This window comes from Phalaenopsis equestris, unplaced genomic scaffold (genome assembly GCF_001263595.1).
Source record: "Phalaenopsis equestris unplaced genomic scaffold, ASM126359v1 Scaffold205491, whole genome shotgun sequence".
Taxonomy (NCBI): Eukaryota; Viridiplantae; Streptophyta; class Magnoliopsida; order Asparagales; family Orchidaceae; genus Phalaenopsis; species Phalaenopsis equestris.
The window spans coordinates 132,645-140,315 of record NW_018224982.1 but is presented as its reverse complement, the minus strand read 5'-3'; positions in this window follow the sequence as shown (position 1 = coordinate 140,315).

The window sequence follows — 7,671 nt, the reverse complement described above, 5'->3', positions numbered from 1 at the left end:
TAATAACTAAGTAACTACAAAGTATAATGTAGAAAAACCCCCTTAGCACCTCAAAACCAAGGTGTTGAAGAAAAGCTTAAGTGAAAACTCTATAAAACCCTTTCTTTTTGTTCTTAAGCCATCTTCAAGCCTCCCCTCAGCCATAAGATGCCATATGGAACATTTTTATAGTTTAATCATGAATTTGTAAAGAAAAGTTTTTCAAAAATAATTTCTCACCTAGTTGACGTAGTCATGCCGAAAGTTGGAGTCGTCTTGCCGAAAGTTGGTGTGGTTATGTCAAAAGTTAGTGTGATCACACCAGCCTTCTAAATTAGGTGGTGTGGTCATTCCTGATCCCTATGTGTTGACATTATCTCTCTTTGAATCTAGTCATGCCTCCTCCAAGGGTGGTCATGCCGCTTTAGGTTGCTTGTACGTTGGTTTTTTTCATTCAAAAATTGTTGTATTCAACTCCTGTATACTACACAACATAAAAAAAGTCATTCACAAGTGTAAATCTGTGATGACTCAATAAAAATAAAAATTAAAATGGAGGGTAAAAAGCATGTGAAATCACATAAAATTGACCATGTCGGGATCAGTAGAAAGGATCCATGCTAGGGAGACACAGAAAAAATCCACTTTAGGAATCAAAGAAAATGATTCACATTAAGGTTCAAAAGAAAGGATCAACACTAGGGATCAAAGGAAAGGATCAACACTTGGGATCAACAAAAAGAATCCAAGCTAAGGATTAAATGAAAGGATCTGTGCTATGGAACAAAGGAAAGAATCCACATTAACAATCAAAAGGAACGATCCATCCTAGGGATCAAAGGAAAGGATTTAATTTTAGTGATCAACATGAATGATATACGCTAGGGATTAAAAGAAAGGATCCAAGATTAGACTCAAAGGAAACGATCCACACTAGGGATCAGCATGGAGGATCCATGGTAGGGATCAAGAGAAAGGATCCATGCTAGGGATCAAAGGAAAGGACCCGTGCTAGGGATCAAAGGAAAGATCTATGCTAGGGATCAAAGGAAAGATCAATGCCAGTGATCAAAGAAAGGATCTGAGCTAGGGATCAAGGAAACGATCCACACTAGGGAATAAAAGAAAGGATCCACATTAGGAATCAGAGGAAAGGACCTAAACTAGGGATCAAAGGAAAGGATCTGCTCTTGGGATCAAAGAAAGGATCAATGCTAGGGATCAAGGAAAGGGTATGCTCTAGGGATTAAAGAAAAGGATACACGTTGGGGATCGACTGAAAGGATTAACATTAGGGATCAAGAGAAAGGGTCCACACTAAGGATCAATAGAAAGGATCCACAACAAAGATCAAATTAAAGTATCCATGCTAGAGATCAAAGTAAAGGATCTATTGTAGGGATCAGTAGAAAGAATCCACAGTAAGGATCAAATGATACAATAGGTTGGAAAGCATAGAGACTGGAATCCAACCTAATTAACACGTAATGTGATTTGATCATAACAGAAAACACACATAGGTTCATATCCAATTTGAAAATTAATCAAAAGTTTTTCATCAAAATTGAACACATTAGGATGGAAAGTGCTTGTGGACTCATTTCTTCTTCTCGAAATTGAAGAGCCAAACCATAGGATAGCTTGGTAAGTCATTGAGGTTCTCCTCGGGATCTGTGATGTCCCCTACCTTTTCCTTCCTTTCTACTCCATAATAATTCTTCCAAATTTGAGCTTTTCTTATTTGACACTCCTTGTTCCAATCTCTTAAAAGTCATATCATTTGGAATTCTTGAAGATAATATTTTCTGATGTAAATCAAGAGTTTTCATAGGTGGCCTTAATCATTTGAGATGTAATTAACTACAGGGATTTTCCTTATATGGAGCTTTAAGAACCCAGGTAATATAAACTATATCTAATTTTTCATATTAGATAAAGGAACTTGTCGGTCAACTTAAAAAAAAAATTTTGCAGACTAAAATGGATGTCATAATTTTTTTAGTTTATTTAATCAAGTACCACAAGTAAGTAGTATATCTATCCTTCGAGGTAGATATATTGCTTGTGATGTTATGCTCGATTATTTAAACTATTGTAGATATGAGATCGGTTCGGTCTCATATTTTCAAAAATTGAAATATTACTTTTTTTAAATTATTATACATATATTTAATTAAAGAAACTTTTAAAACCATGCATCGAGGTATCCATTGAAGCGACCCATAATTTCTAATTTGGCGACCGACACCGCTGGAACCCTAAAATTCCAAAAGTTGCCCAAATCCTCAAATTTCAACCAAAAATCATCTCAAACCACTTCAAACCACTCAAATTGCCTAAGATATCTCAAAATTTTCCAAATTCTCAAAATACCCCTAACTTCACCAAAATTGCCAAAATGCCCTTCTTGTTCAAAAATTTCTCAAAAGCTCCCGAATCATTCCTAACATCCCCAAAACCAATCTTATCCATCCATTGGGCCCAATTTGACCAAATTGACCAACTTTGACAAAAATCCCAATTTTACCACTAAATGCATAAAGTCCCCAAATCACCCCAATTTCTAATTTCAAATCCAAATCAAATCTCATCATGTTAAAGCCCAATTAAAATAAAACTCTAGCTCAAATGAATCTAATTTCAAGTCCAAATCCAAAGCCTAAGTCAAGTGATAAAAAATGACCCAAAGCTAAACCAAAATTACACAATAATTGAACTCCCTAACCCATGCAATTTCACCAAATTCACTCATTAAACTTTTCATAACATTCCTCTAGACAAAATTGAGTATTCCATTGAACTACACCCAAAACTAAACCTATCCCAAATCCATGTCAAACAAAAATCCCCAATTTTACCTCAAAACCAAATCACATAAAATTGAACTCCATAACCTTTCAATGTTCACTCAATTGATTTCCAAATTCCTTCTGACAATATCTTACACCAAATTGGTTATTTAATTGAGCTAAATCTTAGCTCTAGCCAAGTCCAATCTCAATCAATTCAAACCCTAAGTTTTGAACTCAAGCCTTAAACTCACCTTGAACCATTTGTTCTAGCCCAATCTTTGCCACCACAGCCACAAGTTAGACCTTAAGGAGCAGCCTAGAACTACCTAGCCCACCCTAATGGTGCGATGGATCAAGGGTGCCTTGAATTAAGGGATTTCTTCCTAAATTTTACTAAACTACGGGGATTCTTCCCACCAGCCTTCCCACACCTCCAAACCTTCACAATTAAACCTTTTGACTTCTCTGACCCAGCTAGCCACTAGCTCAGCCCCGATCGGCCATCCTAGTGTCCGGAAAACTCCATTTATGAGAGGTTGTAAATGGATCAAACCTAAAATTGGGACTCTCTGATATGGTTAAACCCCATTGGCCAATTGAGTCGTTCATCCCTCAACATAAGCATCCTCTCTCCCCCCTTGGCCTACCCAATGGGAGTCATGGCTCCCTAAAAAAATAGGTCCCCTCTCACGGCTAAAGAGATAAATCATCCAATTCCCTAGGGAGACTCTGCTAAATTCTCACCAAAGCTTCTCCAAGCCTCCCTAAGCTCAATCTCATTTTCCTTAGCCACCCATAAGCACTTCCTCACTAGAATTTTGAGTTCAAAATCTAAGGGATTTTTTGTCATTCCACGAAACCTTACAATTTTTCAAATTAAACCACCCTTAAGCTTCCTCAAGACAAAAGAGGAAGTTCCTCTTTAAAACCCCCCTCTCCTAAGCACTCTAACCCACTCCTACACCAAAGCTGCACCACCCTCTGGTCAAAATCTTACTTAGCTCTTATACCAAAACAAGGTGACACTTCAAGGAGATTATTTGGACTACAAGAAACCTTCCAAAAGCACCCAATTGAGGCTTCACCTCTTAGGTAATGATATATTTCAAAATCCCTAATTTTAGCCTCGGTTTCATTAATTGTGAAGTAGAGTTGTATTTCATATGTATGTGATCATATAGATAGGTTTTCCTTAACTAGATGAAGTAATAAGAATAAACCCCCATAGGATTTTGTTGAGTATTTAGCAAGATCATAGGGTTTTAGAGTGGACGGTTCTCAAATTAGAACATATGGGAAAGATGAATAGATGTCTTCCATTCGCGTGTGTACTGGTCCAATGGCAGAGGAGGAATTGGGCGAGGAGATGTTGGAAAAATCCTGCGTCGCGTGGCAGTTGACGCAAAAGGTGGCGTCAAATGGGAGAGCGTCGCATGGAGTTTCAGAGCTACCGAGGATCTAGTCAGCATCGTGTGGATAAGTATAAAAATAGGGTCGTTTGCTTTATTTAAATTCAAAAACTTTAAAAATTCATAACTTGGTATAGAAAAATCATAGAAATAAAATAAAAATACTTAGTTGCTCAGTGAATAGAGGAGAAAACTGTTGATTAAAAAAAGCCCTAATTTTCAAGTCTAGTTGCCTACTTTTATTTAAAATATTTATATAAATAAAAATAAAAATGAAAAAAATATGATATTTATTTTGGTAGGTTCCATGTAGTTAAAGGACTCAAAGAAAAATTTAAAATGAGTTTGAATAATTATGCACATTACCATAGTTAATTAAGTCATTAAAAATCATAAGAATTTAAATAAAAAAAATAATCCAAAAAATTATAAAAAACTTTCCACACTGTCACAAATGATCATTTTAACTTTTGTTAAAACTTAAAAATCATTTAAATTGATTTAATCAGTAAAGTCTAGTTTACAAGTAAAATGGGATTTTTGCATTAAAATTATTATAAAAAATTAAAATATAGTTAGAAAAATTATGAAAAGTGGTTTTAAGTGTTCGTTGTGATTAGCGGCATCAAGGAAAAAAATTGGTATTAAAATAAACAATTCATTTTTAGGCTACTTTTTAAATTAAAAATAATTTAAAATAATTTAAATTTGCAAAAAGATAAAAATGTACCAAAGTGTGCTAAACCTTTCTCTGTTCACTTTAGATCCTTTAAAATATTTTTCCCAATTTACCTAATTTAGTTACGTATTTTTTAAATGCCAAAAATATATTTTCCTAAATTCTTAAGTAAAATAATTATAAAAAATAAAATAAAAATCACAAAATTAAAAATTTTGTTTCTCTCAGTTTTGGGGACTTGGAGAGATTTAATAAAAAAGTTAAAAGTAATTTTTGAATTTAAATTATATTCTCTATATAATTAATGACTAGTATCAGCAAAAATTTATAATAATTAAAATATAATTTAAAAAATCAAGAAATTTCATCTGAGTGGTCATCTGACCTAGGTGAACCTCCAATAATTGTTCTAAGAATAGAAACTTTACTTCGACTAATTAAATAAATTAAAATTGAAAGTCCTTATTTTGTGCTAAAATAATATAAAAATTAAAAAAAATTAAAAAAATCATAATTTCTCCTATGATATATCAATTGACCCATGAGTGGGATACCATATAAATTTAAAAGTCATTTGTGTTCAATTTATTAAGTTATGAGGTGGAGCAGCCTTGAAGACAAAATGGTAATTTTTGGATTTTTATGTCATAATTAAATTTTAGGATTAATCAAAGGTTAAATGAGTAATTTTAATCATATGACCTCTTTTGGATGTTTGAAACATAAGAGTTTGAGAGGTAGAAACCAACTTGTCTCCTTTTTATGATAAAAGTAAAATTGTAATTTTTAAAATTGTTATGACTTGGAAGTTAATTTAATTAGATGATCCTAAGGTAGTGGTCTTAAGTCAAGAAGATAAAAAAATTACTTATTTGAAGTCACTAATTGGTGATTAGATGACAAGCATAATCTTCTTAAAGGAATTAAATTCACTTAATTTAACATTTTCATTATTGTAAACTTACCCTGAAGATTGAAATAAAGGGAATAGAAGTGTGTCAGGCTTGATATTTAAACTTATTTAATGAGGTTTAGAGAAGAGGAACATAATTAATTAATGAATAATTTTAAACACTACAAGCCTAACTTTGATCATGGGTACAAGATCTTTAATGACTTGAGCTTGCCCTTAGGGGCACCCATTTACATAGCTCTTATGTGAACAATAAGTGATTGTCTGAGTAGCCTGCTCTTGGGATAATTAAAATATTAAGGTTCATTGAGCACAGGACAAATTAATTTTATTGAATTTAAATTTAACTTTGAATGATTAATTGAACAACAAAATAAGTTGAAATGAACTTGAAACAATTCAAGAGATTCTAAAGGTCGTTTAGAGTTATGTCTCAAATACTTTTATGACCTTTTGGATATTTTGAAGGGCACCTGGACCTACTATTCTTTGCTCAAGAAAATCATCCATTAAAACTTTTAGTGACTTACCTGGTTATGCCCTGGGACATGATAATTCACCTAAATCAATAGAAATGCCCTATACTACTTATCCTATACTAATTGACCCAATGTTCAAGGTTTTGAGTCTTCTCCAAGGTACTTAAATCCTTACGAGCAACTGGGGATTTTTGGTTTTTTGCTAAATATGGACCATAGGGCTTGTTTAAGTTTAAGACCGAGGTTGCTAGTGCAATGACGATAATGCTAATGTGTGCTGAAATGAAGGATACAATGTGGGATTTAAGAATAGTATCTCCCACCTCAAGGACCTTCGTTAGAAGGAGAGGATAAGGACTGATGATACTATTCAAAAATACTTTAGAAAATGATTGTCTCTCACACTCTTAGATTGTTTGCATTCCTAGCTCAATTAAATTCATTGATTTGTGGACTGTATATCACTATACAAAATGTTTTAAACAAAATTCTCTTTTGCATGATAAAGTAAATATTAAATGCATGAAAATTAAATTTAAAAATGAAAAAATTATAAAGATCCACAGTTAATCACTTGGATCGAGGTTAGGACTGCCCTTCGTAGATTATTGGGTTAGTAGATCTCAGTGAAGATTGGCCATCCATATGTGACTACATGCTTTCTTTTACTAATCTCCACTATTTACTAATGTCTTACACCCAGTTTTGGCCTTCCATATGTAACTCTGGGCTTCCTTTTACTTGTGTTTGTGCTGTGAATCTTTGTTCTGACTTTTTCTTACCAGATGCTTCTGTTTAACTTCCTTGTTTTTTACTTAAATTTTCTGCAAATAAAATATGCATCGTGATACTTATCATGCAACAGTTGCAAGGCCTAAGTACGCATTTATATTTTATACAATACAATTTTACTTATTTACTTTACAACATTTTCTTACCTGCATTTATTTATTTTGCATGCAAAACTATACCAAAATTAAAATTAGTAAAAAAAACATGTTTTTTAAAATTAAAACAACATCTTTTTCAAAACATAATAAATAACAATAGCTACAAAATACGACCTCTTCAATTTACAGGAGTCTCTCCGATGAGGTAACCTTCAGTTTCTAACGATATCTCCCTAGTTTAAATAATCTTAACAACTCATTTAGACTAAGTAAATTTAAGAGAAAATATTGGTACCGGAATGACGGAACCATGGGATCATAACCGGTGTCGCAGTAATCAACTTTAAATTCCCCTTAAATAAGACATTTGAATACTAACAAAATCAAAACATTGAAACATATATAGTAAAGTCTTTTGAACCTTAGACCTTAAGGCTACTACTTTGATGAGGAGCTTAGAGTTAACTCTGTGGGTAGAACAACAAGAATGTACAGAAGAACAACTTTGAGTGAGAAAATTGATCTACAAT